The sequence below is a fragment of the Nyctereutes procyonoides genome, unplaced genomic scaffold (genome assembly GCF_905146905.1).
Source record: "Nyctereutes procyonoides isolate TBG_1078 unplaced genomic scaffold, NYPRO_anot_genome, whole genome shotgun sequence".
In the NCBI taxonomy this organism is placed as follows: domain Eukaryota; kingdom Metazoa; phylum Chordata; class Mammalia; order Carnivora; family Canidae; genus Nyctereutes; species Nyctereutes procyonoides.
Genome location: NW_026575030.1, coordinates 1,803,037 through 1,821,530, shown reverse-complemented (window position 1 = coordinate 1,821,530; position 18,494 = coordinate 1,803,037). Strand labels below are relative to the sequence as shown.

At 47.4% G+C, this 18,494-nt stretch overlaps 1 protein-coding gene across 7 annotated transcripts in view; it reads left to right on the top strand.

Moving 5' to 3' along the window:
* Positions 1–18,494, top strand: part of MGAT5 (alpha-1,6-mannosylglycoprotein 6-beta-N-acetylglucosaminyltransferase) — a 336,949-nt gene that overhangs the window by 25,965 nt on the left and 292,490 nt on the right. The gene's annotated exons all lie outside the window — the stretch shown is intronic.

Below are 18,494 nucleotides of genomic sequence, written 5' to 3'. Positions count from 1 at the left end.
AGAATGAGAGCCAGTGTCAGAGCTCCTGGCAGGAAACAGAATTCACCCTAGATGGTTGGAAGGAAGACTGATGGAAGGGAGTCACGGAGGTGCTGGCCAAGCACCGTGAGGCTCCTAGAGACTAACAGCAGTGGTTATGATGAGCCCTAGTATCATCACTAAGGCTGAGGAGGCAAAAGGAGGATGTAGCGTTGCTGAAGCCCAGTAAGATCTAGAGTTGGAAAGGGGCTACCTAGGGATGCCTGGGTTGCTCAGTGGTTAAGAATCTGCCTTTGGCTCAGGGTGTGATCCTGGGGTCCTGGGATCACGTCCTCATTGGGCTCCCCGCAGGGAGCCTGCTTCTCCCTCTGCCTATGTCTGCCTCTCTCTGTGTGTCTCTCATGAAGAAATAAATAAAATCTTAAAAAAGAATAAAAGGAAAGTGCCCAGCAAGAGTTGTTATCAAGAGGAATGGTGCCCAAAGATACAGCATCCAAGGAGAGAGGGAGCTGGGAATATAGACCTCAGGGTCTCCAATTCCCCTCCTGGGCCTCTGGTGAGCTGACCCAGTGGGAAAGCCAGCAGGCGGTGGAGCCTAGGTGATGAAGTCTACAGCTGTCAGGACACAGAACAGGGCTGAGAGTCGGTGGGGGCGGGACAAACAGTAACCGGTACCCAGCACAGAGGCTGTTAGATATCAGAACTGTGTAGAGTGCCTTCTAGAGAAGTGAGCACTTAGATGGTGCCTTGGTAAAATTTCCTTCTCTTTGCTTCCTAGGAGTTGGATGGCAGCTTGTTTGCTCCTTTCTTAAAAGAGCCCCAACATGGCCATTGAGGCAGAGAGAGAAGGAGGAAGAACTTCACCTTCTAGAAAGCAAACCCTTGAGTCAAAGGTTTCTATCATATTTTTCTGAGCTCTGGCTCTCTCGTTGTCCATGCAGAGAAGCTGTCTATGTAAACTGTCCCCAAGTGCGTGACTGCCACGGGACAGGCAATGCCCCAAACATGTGAAGGTCCAGTTGAGGAACTGTTAATTGGGAAATTCCCTCTCTTGTTCCTTTTTTTTTTTTTTTTTAAGATTTTATTTATTTATTGGTGGGAGACGCAGAAAGAGAGGCAGAGACATAGGCAGAGGGAGAAGCAGGCTCCCTATGGGGAGCCTGATGTGGGACTTGATCCCTGGACCCAGGATCATGCCCTGAGCAAGGCAGATGCTCAACTACTGAGCCACCCAGATGCTCCTCTCTTGGTCCTCCTGATGCCCATGCTTGGAGATTTCTACTAGTCTGTTAGCTGGGATCACGCTGGCACTGGAGTAACCTCATCTCTGCTCTACAGGTTGCAGCTCAGAGGCTGGGCTGCTTCCATAATTTGAGCCTTCCAATATATTTAAAAAGAGAAAATGCATATTCAGATGAGAAACAGCATGGGGAATCTTAAATGTTTACATGTGAGAACTGAACTTTTTTTAACACAGAAACATAATACAACCTAATCACGCTTCTCACAAGATAATTATAGGGGTTACAGAAATATGGAGACAGCACCCTATAGGCGGTGTGTAATGAGGTATCAGTTCAGAGTTATACGACAAAATGCCTTCTGTTTCAACCCCATGCTTGTATCGCTGTGAGGCTCCATGACTTCAAAGCTTCACAAGTCTGGATCTGAGACTGCTGTGAGTTGGGCTCTTGCCAGATCTGCACCCCACCTCTCCGTATTCTGCGGCCTTTGATTCTTGTCTCTGTGCCTTCTCTGACCTGGGTTTGGAAAGAGTCTAGGTTAGAGTGGGTCTGCACTTTGCATAATTATCAGGCTACTAGAGCATGAGGACATGAACCTTGCAGGAACCTTCCTTCTGTATGCAGATGTTGACTTTTTTAGGTCATTGCTAGTCCACAGAGACTTCAGTGAAGGAAAAGAAACAAAGTAAAAGTAAAATCAATGTCTTTTTTACTTTTAAAATAATGAACTGCCTGTTGAAAGATTTGGGGCCAGAGACTTGGCTGATGAATACGGTGAACTGTGTTTTATCTCTTAAGTTTCAGAGTTTGTGATTGAGACTCTCATTTTCTTTATTATTTTATTTTATTTTTTTCTTGAGACTCTCAGTTTTAAAAGTATGCATCGTTTTCTGACTTCAGCTGTTGATCAGCGGTGCATTAATCAGATTGGGCAGGGATTTGGAGCCTCAGTTGTGTAAAGAGGACTGAAAGAGCTTGTTCAAAAGGCAGATCGCAGGCCAGTCCTCCGCCCCGGTCCCAAGGCACAGAGTCGCGTGCCAGCCAGCCACCCCAGGTGATTCAGGAAGCAGCTCAGCAAACACTGCGACATGGGTGACCCCCTTCAGGCTTTTTTTAAAGATGCTGTTGCTGGACCAGATTTTTGGCCTTTTTTCTTTCTCCCCCCCAATCCGATTTGTAAAATTACTCTGCACCGTCTTCCAGACTACACCGTCTTGTTTGGTTCCACAGTGACCCCCTGAACTTCACATAGGCCGTCGTCGTCGGCAGGACAGATGCACAGGGACTGATTTCCCTGGAGAGGGATCCTGCCGTTGTCCCATGGTGGGAGATGCTGTCTTGTTTCAAAACAGAGAAATAAAACCCTCCATTGAACTCAGTGGTCTCCCTGAAGAGGTCGGAAAAGTAATCCGGTGGCGGGTGTTTGTTTCAAGCCTGTGTTGTTATTAATCCTGTTACAAATGATAATGCTTTCCATTTACAGGCTTGCTGTCTCCGAGGACTTTTATGTATTGCATACTAGACCCTGCTGGGTGATTAAGCCACTCACTCGGCATCTTACAGGCCACTCGAGGACTGTTTGCCTATAGCCGACTTCTGCACTTGCGGGTGTGCTGAGTGGGGCGTTCACTCGTGCTTATGGCTCCTTGGGAAGGGAGTGTCCTCAGGGCCTAATGCGGTGGGGTTGAGGCCCAGAGAGATGGGGTTCTCCTTCGGATCCTGTCCCTTTGTCTTTCCTACATCATCAGAAGCTTCTTGGGTGGGAAGGGGACAGGGGCAGGGCTGTAGCTATCTTTTTAAGGCATGTTATCCTTAATATGGGACTCTTCAGCGCTCCCATCTGCAAACCACGTTCACCCCATTTGTAAAAATAAATCAGGCTCTCAGCCTTGGAGTAGAAGTTTGGGGTCTGCTGCAGGTGGGGGTGCCTCCCAGCAGCCAGGTTTGGCTAGACCCAAACTCCAGGCCAAGGCCGCCAGGGCCTGCTGCCCCAGGCAAGGCCCTCTTCGTGGCCACCCCCTCCCTGTCCACAGTAAGGCAGCAAGGAGGGGCGAGGTGGCCAGTGAGGGAGAGCCTGGCTCTGCCCCTCAGGCCCTAGCCCTTACCAGCTATGTGACCTGGGCAAGCCACTTCCCTGGTCTGAGATGCCATGAACCGGACTGGGATCGAGCCAGGAGCACAGAATGTTCTCAATAAAATGGCACTTACCCCCAGGAAAAAAAAAAAAAAGAGGGAAAAAATAACAGGAGCCCTTTAAAACACAAGAGATGGTAAATCCGATTCTTTTGTAAATAAGAGAAAACCACAGCATTTTTCACTCACCCCTATGTTACAGTTTCAACCTAGAAGACAGAGACCTGGTGGCTGTTAAGGGAGTGAGTGGAAGGAAGAAGCCTATGGGACAGAGGGATGTTGGGGGATGGATGGGAAGGTAGGGGAGAGCTTCAGAGGGGCGGTGTGCCTGCTTCTGTAGCCTCTTAAGACAGAGCTGGTCAAAGCTATGAAATGTATGTGGCCCTTTTGGAACTAAATTGAGTGAGGCTTTGACCTAAGGAACTGGTGCTTTCACTGCCTGCCTTTGCCCCTCATCCTCTCCCGAGGGAGGCCCACCTGCCTCCACCCTTGGCCTGTCCACACTGTGTCCAGACATGCTGGTCAGAGGGCAAAGGCAAGGCTCAGGCAGGAAAGTGGAAGCCCAGTAGTACCTACTTTGACCTGTCACGGGAGACAGGAAGCCCACCTGCTCCACTGGTTGGTCGGGGTGTACCCACTGCCGACATAGATCTCTGTCAGTGGCTTTGATTCTCAAGCTCTGCAAGATGACCCCTCGTCTTTTTTTTTTTTTTTTTTTAAGATTTTATTTATTCATGAGAGACACACAGAGAGGCAGAGACATAGAGGAGAAGCAGGCTCCCTGTGGGGAGTCTGATGAGGGACTCAATCCCAGGACCCCGGGATCGCGCCCAAAGGTAGATGCTCAACCACTGAGTCACCCAGGCACCCCTGTAAGGGGACCCTTTCCTTTGAAGTCAGGTAACACTAATCACAACCCTTAGACTCTTAATCTAACCCAGGAAAACCGCCGAGTACCAGAGCTCTCCGAGACCTGTATCATCTTACCAAATCACGGGTGGGACTTTTCTGGAAATGCCAGCCGCCCTGACAAATGTGCTGTCGTCCTCTCCCTAATGAGCTGCGAGGCAATCAAGGCAGTTAAATGAAACCCTGCTTGCTCAAGTGCTCGTGAGAAGGCCTCTTTTTACATCTGAGTTTGATTCTGATCAGCGTTTATGAGGGTCCCGTGTGAGGCCATCTTGACCATTGGCGGCCTTTCCCAGTGGATCACAACATCCATTCTAAACAAGGAACAGACTTTTTCCTCAAAATGCTAAAGTTTAGGAATAACAGTGGCTCGGATTGAAGCGGCCAAGTGTGATTATTTCTGTCACAATGACAGCCCTGTGTTTCGGGTCAGCCCCACAGGACAGGCAGCCCTCTTTTCAGCCCTTATTCTAATTCTGTGATGGGAGATGCAGGGGTGGGTCAGGACGTACTGATTTTGTTCGGGACTTTTAGAACTTGTTGTGCAGCCCCTAAGAGAGAGCCTGTTCTTTCTCTGCTGCCGGACATTTCTCTTGCTTCTACGGCTCTTTTACCACCACCCTGGCCCAGGTCGCTGCCATTTCCTGCCTAGATGACACAGTCCCTCTCCTCCCCTCCCCTGCCCTATTCTATCCCTGGACACAGCATGCACAGAGAGCTTTTGGAAATGCAAACCAGATCATAGGCCATCATTCTACTGCTTCAGTCTCCTGCTGAGAGGCAGCCTGTTGAGGTGGTTGAGAGCTTGAGTGCCGAGGATGGTTCAGCTCTGTTATAATTTTTTACTAGCTGGGTGACACAGGGCAACTTAATTCTGTCCTCATCTGTAAAATGGAGACGATGATAATAATGGAACCTATGTATGAGTGGTTGTAAGAATTACGTTTTTATGTGGAGCATTTAGACTAGTGCTGACTATTAGTAATTATATTTGTTGTCAATAGTCTGCCTAAAATTCAGGGGCGTCCTTATAAGCTTAGACTCCAACTCATACTCTTGACCATGCCTATGAGGTACAGCATGGATCCAAGGTAAGACGAGTCTCTAGTCCGGTTACTCCTGCCTCCTACTGTGTTTTTTACCCATGCTGGCTTTTGTTAGTATGTCTAAAGCACCAAGCTCTCTTTTACCCCAGGGCTTTTATACAAGTTTGTCCTCTACCAGGAATGTTTCCTTCCTTCCCTCTTTGACCAATCCCCTGCTCCTCCTTCCTAGGCCAGCCCTAATTGTTCCTTCCTCAGGAAGACCTCCCTTGGATGACTGAGGTGAAAGTAGGTCCCCTTCATTCCCTGAGTGTCCCTCCTCCTCCTTCTTTTCTTTCCTAGTGTCTGCCACAGTTTGAATTGAATTCTCTATTCATTTCTCTATTCATTTCTGTGTAGATTTGCTTGATCTTTGAGCTCTCCAATGCTTGCAGCTCCATGAAACCAAGGACGGGCCCAGAGCACGTTGCACAAGCCTGGCTTGTGGCCTGCACTGTGCTCCCTAACTTGTGATGAATGAGTACTACTCCCCAGCTGGACTTGTGAGCTTCTTCCCTGGACCCTCTGTTGTTGCATGACATGGTGTTTATTTGCAGAGACCTTTCCAAATACATTTCTAGGTCCTAGGCCACGGATCCGGGGAGATACAGCTTAGTGGTTCTCAAACTGTAGCATGTATCAGTAACACGTGGGAGGGCTTGTTAAGGCACTGATTGCTGGGCCCACCCCTAGAGTTGCTGATTCTGTAGACTTGGGGTGGGGCCCTCACATTTGCATTCCTGACAGGTTCCCAGGTGATGCCGGGGCTGCTGGCCCAGGGGCCAGACCCTGAGAACCACTAATAGAGTAACTGTGTCCAGAGGCCTGCTAGACCATGGACTGCCAAACAGGAAATACAGGCTAGGTGAAAAGTGAGCAGGTGGCTTGTTACAGGTGATCCAGGTGAGTTGGTCCTGGTTCTGCCCTACTTACTGAGTATAGTTCTGTGTGAAGTTAACCTCGGAGTGGGAAAAGCTTTTCTTCTTGCTTCTCTTGTAGCTTAGGTGGTACCGTCTAGCGGCTATACAGGTTTGAGGTATTAGGATCCCCGGGGAGAAGAATGTTTTAAAGGAGCTCATTGTAATCATGCTGGTAAGGGCCCAAAGCTAGGACCCCGGTGGCTCGATTGAAGCTAGACTTAGCATGGTTACTGATGCTAACTCCTGCTGCTGCTCGTTCCTCCAGAAATGCTCATCGTGAAGGACACTTGAGTGAGCCCTCTTGGGTTCCTTTTCATTGCCTGAGAGTGACAAGAAAGCTCTTAGTTTGCAGTGGTCCTAGAGTAGGTAGGCCCTTTCTAGAAGCACAGTCTCCTTCCTTGTCATCACATCCACGACCATGTGTTTTCGGGTTCCAGGGGCTTTTCGTAGGCTCCAGCAGCTCCTTACTGAGATGGGGAGATGGTGTTGCCGGAGCCAGGCCTTTGGAGTCAGATACATCCAGGTTTGATCTTGCTCCTGCTTTAGGTAACTAGTTTCTCACTTTTTTCCAGTCCTATAAACCAGGGGGTGATGATTTGCAGGGCAGCTCACGGTGCAGGGGTAAAGCAGAGGAATCAAATTGAAAAGTCTTGCCATTGCTTCGCTATTGTGACCCTGAACAAGTGATTGAATCTTATATCGCATCAACATCACCCTTTATCCTTTCAGGGATACAGTGGTGCTTGTCTCGTAGGGTTTTTGGGAAGATAAAAATACTTGTGAAAGCTGGTGGAATCCAAATACAATCTGTCATTTAGCCAATGGTAATGTACAATTATTGAATTCTTGGTTTTGAGAAATGCATCGTGGTTGTGTAAGATGTTCACATTGGAGAAATCTGGGTGAACAATATACGGGGAATCTGTACCATCTTTGCAACTTCTCAGCAGATCCAGAATTATTCCAAAAGGAAAAGTGTATGTTAAAAAGTGTTTGCAAAGCATGTAGCCAAGGGCTTGGGATTTAGTAAGACCTCAGTAAATGGTGGCCATTATCATGACTGCTAATACAGTTACTACGACTGATAACCTTGAAGGGTCATTTTAACTAATGTGTGTTGCTGGCTGACCGTTTTACAAATGGGATGTTAGTTTCCTGTTGCTGCTGTAACCAATTGCTAATGGGTGGCTTTAAACGACACAAATTTGTTAACTTATGGTTCCGGAGATCTGAGGTCCAAAATAGGTCTCATAGGGCTAAAATCATGCATGTTTTCTGGAGGCTCTGCGGGAGACTTTTTCCTTGCTTTTTTCAGCTTCTAGAGGCAGCCTAGTGTTCTGTGGCTCCATAGCTCCACCTTCAAAGCCAGTAATCAAATCCCTTTGACTTCTGCCTCCATCATTACATCTGCTTTTCTGAACCTCCTGCCTCCCTTTTATAAGGAACCTTGTGGTTACATGGGGGCCCATTTGGATAATCCAGGATAATCTTCCCATTTTACAATCCTTAATTTTATCACACCAGCGAAATCGCTTTTACGTTGTCAGTTAACAGGTTCATAGATGCCAAAGGTGTCTCTGGGGTGCCATTCTACCCACTGCAAGGGGTACCTGTTCTTTTGTTTCCTTGGGTGGAGTTTATGCCCATGGGCAGAGAAAGAAGCTTTGTTATCCAGCCGTTTGAAGTCTGTGTGGGTGAGTGTCAAAGGTGCAGGCTGCTGCTTAATGTCTAGTAGATGTGTGTGATGTACAGCTGAGCATGTTACTGAGAGAGCATGTGGTAATGGTCTCTGATTCTTCTGTTGTGGGCTTGATTCTTTGGGGGCACAAAAATGGTGACGCCCAGATAGGTCTTAGCAAATCATGCTAATGTATGTGCTGTTGGGTCTGAAAGCTGATTGCACCAAACCCCCTTAAAAGCACAGATTGTGGTTCATTGATGAGCCTGGACATCATATTGCCTTAGTTCTTTGTTCAAGGCCTTATTCCTACCTCTTCTCTTTTACCTACCCGTCTGTCTGTCTGGTTATCTAGCATGGTAGCCACTAGCCGGGTGTGGCTGTTGAGCACTTGAGATGCAGCTCATCTCAATTGAGATATGCTGGAAATGTAAAATACACATTGATTTTTTTTTAAAGATTTTATTTATTCATGAGACACACACACACACACAGAGAGAGAGAGAGAGAGAGGCAGAGACATAGGCAGGGGGAGAAGCAGGCTCCATGCACCGGGAGCCCGACGTGGGATTCGATCCCGGGATCAGGCCCTGAGCCAAAGGCAGATGCTCAGCCACTGAGCTAGCTGCCCAGGTGTCCTACACATTGAATTTTATCACATGAATGTGTGCTATTAGGAAAGCAAATATACACACCAGAGTTTGGAGACTTAGTATGAAGAAAGGTATGTGAACCCTTTCATTAATGATATTTAAGATCAGTGACATGTTTTACAATAATACTTTGTATATATTGGGTTAAATAAAATACAGTATTAAAATTAATGTTACCTGTTCCTTGTTACTTTGTAATGTGGCTTCCAGAACCTATAAACTGATACAGGTAGCTCCCATTATATTTCCTTTGGACAGTGCTGGTCTAAATCCTACTCATAATCTGTGTGTGTGTGTGTGTGTGTGTGAGGGGTCCCCGTTATTTCTGCCAGTGTCACATAGAAGGCTTCCTTCCCCAGAACTTCTGGAGGCTCCCTCTTTATCCTGGCTCACGAATTTAGGAAGTTAATCACTACTTGCAGCTCCTCTTACTCTTTTCACCCCAGAAGATTCTGTTTGTTTTTTTTTTTGAGGGGTGGGGGTGGGGGGGCGGTGGTGTTGTGTTTTAAAAGCTCCTGGGGCAGGTGGGAATCGAACATCCTTCCCTCACCTCTGCTTGAAAATTGCCTCCCTGGAGAAACGCAGTGGCGAGGTGGTCGCTAACCGGCCCGGGGTCATCTGGGGAGTGACAGAGCTCCGTGCGGCTGGCTTTTGGCAGGAATGAGGATGCGTTTGCACCCCCCCAAATCACCCCCCTATGCCTGACTGGCATGGAGGTGCAGCCTGGGCTACATGTATGCCTCAGTTTCCCCTCGGGCCGAGTGCTGCCCGCTCGCTGCCGCTGGGAGAGCCGCGGGTGAGGAGGGCAGCGGCTGTGCTCCCGTCCCAAGGAGCCTTGTCGTTCTTCCTTTAGCGGAAGGACAGTCTCGGTCGGGGTGGCCGGTCCCGAGGTGATGGGTGAGGGCTCTGTGGTTAGGCGGTTGGGCTTCATGGCCTGCCTGTGCCACCTGTCAGCTGTGAGACGGGTGGCTGCGGTGACGTGGGGGTCCCTTCCCCTTCCTGCCTGCCCCAGAGATTGCCGGGGAGCCCGGCCGCTTCAGGGGTGCCGGCTGCTGCTCTGCTGCCCTCCCCGTGGCCCCCCGTCCCCCGTGTCCCCCTCGCGTCACCCGTGTGACCCCCCGGCAACCGTGTCTCCCCGTCCCCCGTGTCCCCCTAGTGTCACCTGTGTCCCCCACCGGCACCTGTGTCCCCCATCACCCATACCCCCATCACCCGTGCCCTTCCCACACCCCTGTCCCCCCATCACCTGTGTCCCCTGTCACCTGTGCCCATCACCCATGCCCTCCTGCACCCCTGTCCCCCGTCACCTGTGCCCCATCACCTGTGCCCCTTCCGCACCCCTGTCCCCATCACCTGTTTCCCCCCCCCCGTCACCTGTGCCCCCCATGACCCGTGCCTCCCATGTACCTGTGCCCCTCCCGCACCCCTGTCCCCCCCCCATCACCCGTGTCCTCCCATACTTCTGGTCAGTGCCAGGCCCAGCAGTCAGGAGGGCCCCGCCAACTTAATGGTTTGAGCGAGGATGGGGAGGAGGGTGGCCAGGAGGGTGGCCAGGAGGCCCGCTGCTGCGGCAAGGGGAGGCCGGGGCAGGGGAGGAAGCCGCGGCAGAGAGCTGCCTGTGCTGTTGACGCTCGCTCGCCGGTTGGGAGCCTACCCCCGGGCTCTGTCACCCTGGGTTCTGACGGGCCTCCCCCGGCCTGGCCTGTCCGAGGAGAAGCCTGCCCCTGTACCAGCTAAGGGGGCAAGAGAAGGACCCGGACGCTCCAGCAAGCCCAGTGTGCTGAGGAGCCTGCTGGGCCCTGCCCGCCCCCCCTTGGGAGGAACAGGAAGGAAGTGAAGTCATTTTCCAGCTCAGTGGTCAGGCCGTGGCCAAGACACATATTTCTGGTGGGAACCTGGTTACCTGGTAACTCCTGTGACTTCTGAGGCTGGCCTTGTGCCCTTCCTCTGCCCTCCAGCAGTCGCTGGCCAAGGTCCGCCCCCGTCCCGCCTCATGGGCCCCAGGACCTGCGGGGAGGAGTGGAAGCCAAGAACCACAGGTCCAAGCAAGGGGGAGAGTGGGAGCACCAGGCCTCTCTCTGCTCTGACCTCCCCTCTGAGTTTGCAAACACTTGCAAATGGATCTGAAGGGTAGACTTTAGTTTTCTTTCCAGGAAGGGTATGCTTCTGGCTGGGGACTGCCTTTAGTAGGGTTGTAACATTTTATCCAGTTGTTTGAATATTCATTTAGTATCTGTGGATTTTTTTTCTCTCTGCACTTTGGCCTCTTTTTTGTTAGAGCGATTTCAGTCACAGACTCATTTTTAAAAAAGTAACCAATAGTACCAGTGTGTTTTCCTCCTAGGACTGGGCTTGCTAGTGTCATGTGCAAATATGAGCAGCTATGAATATGTAGAGATTGGCAAAGCTATAAAAACGAGGATGTACATATCTGCCTTGAGGAAATGAATCTCCTTGCAGCTCTCAGTGTGATTTTTTTTTTTTTTTTTTTAATGCATTCCCTGTGTGAGGACTCTGGATGATGACCCAGGAGGTGGGGGTTGTCCCCTGAAAGGCCCTGGTTTATGAGCTTAAAGAATGTGACCGGAAGGAGATGAGAGATGTGAGCAAGGAGCACGAGGGTGTTTTTTCCAGTTTTGTTTGAATTGAAATCATACTTAGTAAATGCCACTAATTGAGCTGCTCACTATGTACTGGGAACTTTAGATGTAGTCCCTCATTTCATCCTGAGGCTGACCTTTCAAGGTTGATCATTTATTCCATTTTATAGCTAAAGGTAACTGAAGCTCAGCAGTTGAATAATTTCCCCAAGTCTTACAGCTAGCACCTGAATAGAGTTGGGATTTGAACACAGGTGACTTTTATCCTCCTAACCATGTTGTTTCTACTATGCTACATGTCCCCTTAAGGAGACTTATTAATAGTAGGAGAAGGAGGGGCCAAGTAATATTTATTGACCATCTGCTGGGTGCTAGGTGCTAAGCTAAGTGCTTTTCCTTTGTGTCTTGAATTCTCGGTGCCCCTGGGGTCAGGTGCAAATATTAACCTGGGTTTCTCAGAAGGCCAGAGGGAGGCCTAGAGGTGTTAAGTGCCTGACCTGGAACGTGGTGGAGCTGGAGGCAAGAGACAGGCAGCGGGAGTCCAGACCTGGGCTCCTTCTGCAGTGTGGAGCCTCTGTGGGCTCATGGTGAGCAAACTGTGTATTGAAGGAGTCTTAGAGGCCTGAGCCTCCAGTCACAGTAATAGGCTTACAAGCATGGATTGGAACTTTTTTTTTTTTTTTTGAGATATATTATTTATTTTGGCGGGGAGGGGGGTGGGGAGGGAGAGGGAGAGAGTCTTAAGCAGACTCCATGCTCCGTGCAGAGCCCAATCGCAACCTGAGCCAAAACTGAGAGTCACTTAACCAACTGGGTCACCCGGGCACCCCTGGATTGGAACTCTTTTCTGCAGATGATCAAATATTTGAGAAGCGTCAGTTTTGTGTGAGATCCCGAGTCTGAAGTATTCCTCAGAGATATGGAAAACTCTGCCATGCCCTGCTCTCGAGGGGTTGACATTCTGGTTTTGAGTGTTAACCACACAAAGAGGGGAGCCAGCACTTCAGGCCTGGGAGAGTTTCCCAGAGCAGATGTTTGTGTTCAGGAAGGGTGAGTGCATGGATGTGTTGGGGGCAGGGAAAACTTAAAGGTGGCAGGGAGAAAAGAGCCCCGTTGGCTTAAGCCAAGCAGTCCTTCCTAATTTAGGAGGGCCTCAGAGTCCAGGGTTTGGTCTTCGAGATGGTGGCCTAAGCCACCTTGTGGAAGCGGAATAGCTGGTGTAGGGGGGTGTTTCTGAGGTTCATCTGGAAGGTTATCAAGAATGGACTGGAGCTGGGGCAGGAGCATGAGGCTGGAGAAAGTTCCACCAGATTACAAAGCTATTGTGAGCCACTGGGCAGGAAGGGGTGAACATTGGTAGTTTCGTTAGGGTTAATACTTCAGCGGGCTATGGTCCTTGAGCGAAGGTGAGTAAGGCCCGGAAGACAGACAGGAGTGGGCTGTACTGATGTGAGTGAGGCGGGAGCTCGGAGGAGAGCGCAACATTTATCCAGGATTAGATGACTTTCAGAGGCTCTAAGAGAGGAACGTGTTAGTTTATCTCCTCTTCCCTCCACAGGGATAAGTTGATTTGCATTTTTATTGGAAAACTCTCCTACCTTGATTTCTTGTCCTGGTCTGCAGAGTTCCCATTCATTACTTCTCATTGTGGTGAGAGAGGCCCATGTCCACCCTGTATACCATCCTGAGCCTGGGACTGTCAAGGGGAATTATCTGAAGGGGTTGGCAGTGGAGGTGGCATTTAGACTTGAGTCCATCACTTTATAACTCCTGTTGGCAGCCATGAAGACTGACTTGTCTTGGGCCTAATGCCCAGACAGCAGGGAGAGTGGAGAAAGAAAGCAATGAAGAATGAGAAAGGGAAGAAATACTATGTGCTGGGCACTTGTAGGTTGCAACAATCGAAGGTCAGATCAGTGACCTTGATGTTTATCACCTTGTACTCCAAGCTGTTCCAGTCTAATAGTAACCAAAAATATATTTTAGGATCTTTGCCTACATTGGAGCTATCCCCAGAGTTTCTCAAGTTTTTAATTCCTGAAAATCTCTGAGGTGACTCCTTTCAGATCAGGTGTCACCTAGGGGACAGAGGCTCTCTCTTCTAACTTGCTGTCAGGCTGTCATTGTCACCAAAGTCTTGTCTCATTGCAGCTTATCCAGCTTTTAGTGAAGCAGTTGGGTGAGTATGATTTAAGAAGTGATTACTTTGCACTGATTTCTTTAATAATTAGAAACAAGAGACCAAATCTGGGGACTGTGCCTTGCCAAGGCAGAACAACAGAGATTAACTTCTCAAGGAGAGAGTGATTCAGTGAGGCCACGCTTCAAGCTTCAAGGATGCCACTGCATGGGTGGCCATGCGTATGTGTCTGCATTTGCTGCTGAGCCTGTCCTGGCCTACAGTTGCATAGGGTTCCTGAATGGAAGGGCTGATGATGATCCTTTCTTCTAATTTCTGTCTGCCTCCTTTCTGTTTTCCGAGGTCAGGCCATTTGCTTTATTGATAAGTTTACCGAATGACTTAGCTTATTGAGGAATGTTATCCCTTAAAGGATGCGATCTAAAGACACATAGGTAGGGCCATGGATAGTCTGATGGCACCCTTAATGAGTTCTGTGGGGAAGAGGCTCTGTCCTCCTGTGCAATTGTGGTAGGATATTAGATGAAAGGATGCTGTCCTGATTTATCTCAGCACCAGCACCACCCAGCAGTACTCTGCTATGATGGAAGTGTTCTGTGTCTGTACCATCCAATAGGATAGCCACTAGCCATATGTGGATATTGGGCCCTCAAAATGTGGTTAATGTGTCTGAGGAACTGAATTTTTAATTTTATTTGGCCGTAATTGATTTAAATTGAGCCATGTGTAGTAAATTGCTCCCGTATTGGACAGCAGTGCTTGAGACAGTGGCCAGAGATGACAGATTGCTGCATTAGGACTTGGATATAGGTCTCAGTTGGACAGGCTTGTTGGTGAGGGGAGGGTTGAGACACAGTGTACTCTAGTGGACATTCGACGGCCTAACAGCATGGAATCGTGACACCGTATTGAAGTACTGGGACGCGAACAAGACTTGGGTCAGTTGGAGCTGGAGTAGGCTGAGAAGTTTCTTAAAGGCAAATGGCATGTCTGTAGCTTTTGGGTCTTCTGGAAGAAGGTCTAGGCAGCCATAAATGTTCTATTTACTCTTGCTTCAGGGAAGTAGAGCAGTATGGAAGACTCCAGGACTTGGGAGCTCAGCAGATCTATGTGAAGATGGGGGCCATTTCTGCAAGCTAGGTAGCTTTCTGAGCCTCAAGTTTTTCACTTGCAAACTGTGCATAATTGTACCTCAAAGAGCCATTGTTATGTTAGGTAACTTACACAAAGTGCCTAGTGTCTTGGTACCCAGCAGGTTCTCAATTAATGTAGGCATTATTAGCGGCAATATTTATGTGCATCTGGAAGCTGCTTGTCAAACTTGAATTTATGCTTCTTGGTACCCTCCGCAGAAGGAAATCTGTCTGTTCAATACGTATTGAGCTAGGAGTCCTGTGATGGTTGCAGAGAGTCTAGAAAAGACAAGGATGTGAAGAGGCTAAGTAATACACAGAAGGACCCTTGGAAAATGGAGAATTGTAGTGTGGTAAATCAATTTACCTCTTCAGTCAGTGGTAAGGGCACAAGTTGATGGGGGCATACTGCCGTATTCAGAACTCCAGCTTTTATTCTCCTCCCCTCCTGGAAGAGTCTTCACACTGGAGTTTACAGCTTCAATACTCTGCTTTTCTGGGCATTTATTTGCATGGCACCTTGGACACCTCCTGGAGACGATTCCATTATCATTTCCTTATCTGCGTTCTCTGTTTACTTGAACATGAGGTTGATTTAGTATCTTACAAGAATTGAACATTGTCTTCCAGACATCATTAATCTCACCTTTCTTATCCAGCATAAGTGTGAAATTAATCAAAAAGGAAAGGGAAATTAATAATACGCTGGTGTTCACAATTCATCAGGACACCTCACAGCAAGTATGAAACTTCTCCAAATTAATACACACATTAACAAATTAAAGGTATGGAGAAGGGTTACTTTTTAGGAAATGCTCCTTAATGCTTCCTGCTTTGATAATTAGTTAGATAATGGGTGGTGTCTGGTGATAAGACCATTGAGTATTGTGAGGTTACCTTAGGACCATAGAATGTATTAAATCAACCCCCCCCATTTCATTTAGGTAAATAAGATACAGCCAGCTGGCTAATGCATACTTGTTTCTTGTCAATTGGAAAAGGTGTGCCCAGACACTTGCAGTTTTGATCTCTATTTACAATAAGCTAAATTTGATTCTGGGTTCTGTGTTTCCTTGTTACGACATGTGGTATGATCAGTTTCAAAGGGTACGTTATTGTGAACACATTATGGAAAAGAATGGAGTGTTATAATTATAATGCTCTATTACAGCTTTTGCTGAGGTTGATAAAGGACAAGCTTTTGTTACTGAATTGTTCCTGTAATTACAACAGAAATAACAGGCAGCAGTCACCTTCCATTAGGGGTGGGAAAGAAGGATTCTTACTATTTAAGCAATCACATAAGGTGCTGCATGAATCATCATCAGCCTCGTCATGAGGAATTAAAAATAAAAGGAACAGCTGACATCATCCTATAGCAGGTTTTATGGATCTGAGAAATGCCAGATAGTTTAAGGAAAAGAGCTGTCTGTAGTGATGCCCCAGCACACGTGTTAGTAGCCTGTTGGCAGTGGTTCTCAAACTTGCGCGAGCATCTGAATCTCCTGGGCCCCAGCCTAGAGTTTGTGATTCAGGAGGGGTGTGGTGAGGTCTGAGATTTTGCATTCCCAGCTTCACAGATGATGTTGATACTGCTAGTTTAAGACGGCATGTTGAGAACCATTAGGCTTAGGGACAGAAACAGGTGTAACTTGGGGAATGTTCAAGAATCTGAATTCTAAATTAATTCCCCAGTACCTATTAAAAGTCTTTTTTTTTTAATTATTTTATTTTATTTTTATTTTTATTTTTTTTATAAATTAATTTTTATTGGTGTTCAATTTACCAACATACAGAATAACACCCAGTGCTCATCCCGTCAAGTGTCCCCCTCAGTGCCCGTCACCCATTCACCCCCACCCCCCACCCACCTCTCCCTCCACCACCCCTAGTTCATTTCCCAGAGTTAGAAGTCTTTATGTTCTGTCTCCCTTTCTGATATTTCTCACACATTTCTTCTCCCTTCCCTTATATTCCCTTTCACTATTATTCATATTCCCCAAATGAATGAGAACATACACTGTTTGTCCTTCTCCGGTTACTGTGGCCAAGTTCAAAAAGGGTGTTGCCTGAGTTCTCCTCTGGGATTTTGATGGAATCTTGTCTCACATTTAGATCTTTCATCTATTTTGAGTTTATCTTGTGTATGGTGCAAGAGAGTGGTCCAGTTTCATTCTTCTGCATGTGGATGTCCAATTTTCCCAGCACCATTTATTGAAGAGACTGTCTTTCTTCCAGTGGATCGTCTTTCCTCCTTTATCGTATATTAGTTGACCATAAAGTTCAGAGTCCACTTCTGGGTTCTCTATTCTGTTCCATTGATCTATGTGTCTGTTTTTGTGCCAGTACCACACTGTCTTGATGACCACAGCTTTGTAGTACAACCTGAAATCTGGCATTGTGATGCCCCCAGATATGGTTTTCTTTTTTAAAATTCCCCTGGCTGTTTGGGGTCTTTTCTGATTCCACACAAATCTTAAAATAATTTGTTCTAAGTCTCTGAAGAAAGTCCATGGTATTTTGATAGGGATTGCATTATACGTGTAAATTGCCCTGGGTAACATTGACATTTTCACAATATTAATTCTGCCAATCCATGAGCATGGAATATTTTTCCATCTCTTTGTGTCTTCCTCAATTTCTTTCAGAAGTGTTCTATAGTTTTGAGGGTATATTTTGAGAACCATTTGAATGGTAAATGGTTCTCCAACCTTTTATTTTCAGGTTGTAGGTGTCCTTCTGTCTAAAATGAGTCTCTTGTAGACAGCAAATAGATGGGTCCTGCTTTTTTATCCAGCCTGAAACCCTGCGCCTTTTGATGGGGTCATTAAGCCCATTCACATTCAGAGTTACTATTGACAGATATGAGTTTAGTGTCATCATGATATCTATTTAGTCCTTGTTTTTGTGGATTGTTCCACTGAACTTCTTCTTAAAGGGGAATTTTAAGAGTCCCCCTTAAAATTTCTTGCAGAGCTGGTTTGGAGGTCACATATTCTTTCAGTTCCTGCCTGTCTTGGAAGCTCTTTATCTCTCCTTCCATTTTGAATGAGAGCCTTGCTGGATAAAGTATTCTTGGTTGCATGTTCTTCTCATTTAGGACCCTGAATATATCCTGCCAGTCCTTTCTGGCCTGCCACGTCTCTGTGGAGAGGTCTGCTGTTACCCTAATATTCCTCCCCATGAAAGTCAGGGACTTCTTGTCTCTTGCTGCTTTAAGGATCTTCTCTTTATCTTTGGAATTTGCAAGCTTCACTATTAAATGTCGAGGTGTTGAACGGTTTTTATTGATTTTAGGGGGGGATCTCTCTATTTCCTGGATCTGAATGCCTGTTTCCCTTCCCAGATTGGGAAAGTTTTCAGCTAGGATTTTTTCAAATACATATTCTGGCCCTCTGTCCCTTTCGGCACCCTCGGGAACCCCAATTAAGCGTAGGTTTTTCTTCCTTAGACTGTCATTTATTTCCCTTAATCTGTCTTCATGGTCCCTTAATTGATTGTCTCTTTTTTCCTCAGTTTCCCTCTTTGCCATTAACTTGTCTTCTATGTCACTCACTCGTTCTTCCACCTCGTTAACCCTCGTCGTTAGGACTTCTAGTTTGGATTGCATCTCATTCAATTGATTTTTAATTTCTGCCTGATTGGATCTAAATTCTGCAGTCATGAAGTCTCGTGAGTCCTTAATGCTTTTTTCTAGAGCCACCAGTAGCTGTAGAATAGTGCTTCTGAACTGGCTTTCTGACATTGAATTGTAATCCAGATTTTGTAACTCTGTGGGAGAGAGGGCTGTTTCTGATTCTTTCTTTTGAGGTGAGGTTTTCCTTCTAGTCATTTTGCTCAGTGCAGAGTGGCCAAAAACAAGTTGTATTGGAACACGGGGGAGTATCACTGGTCCGTCCAGCTGGTCTTCTGGGGGAGGGGCCTGTTGCGCTGATTTTCAGGTGTTAGCACTTGGGGGAGCTGCTCTGCCCCTGCCTGCTGCAGGGCTCAGCGGGGGTTGTTTACCCGGTGGGGCCCCAGGAG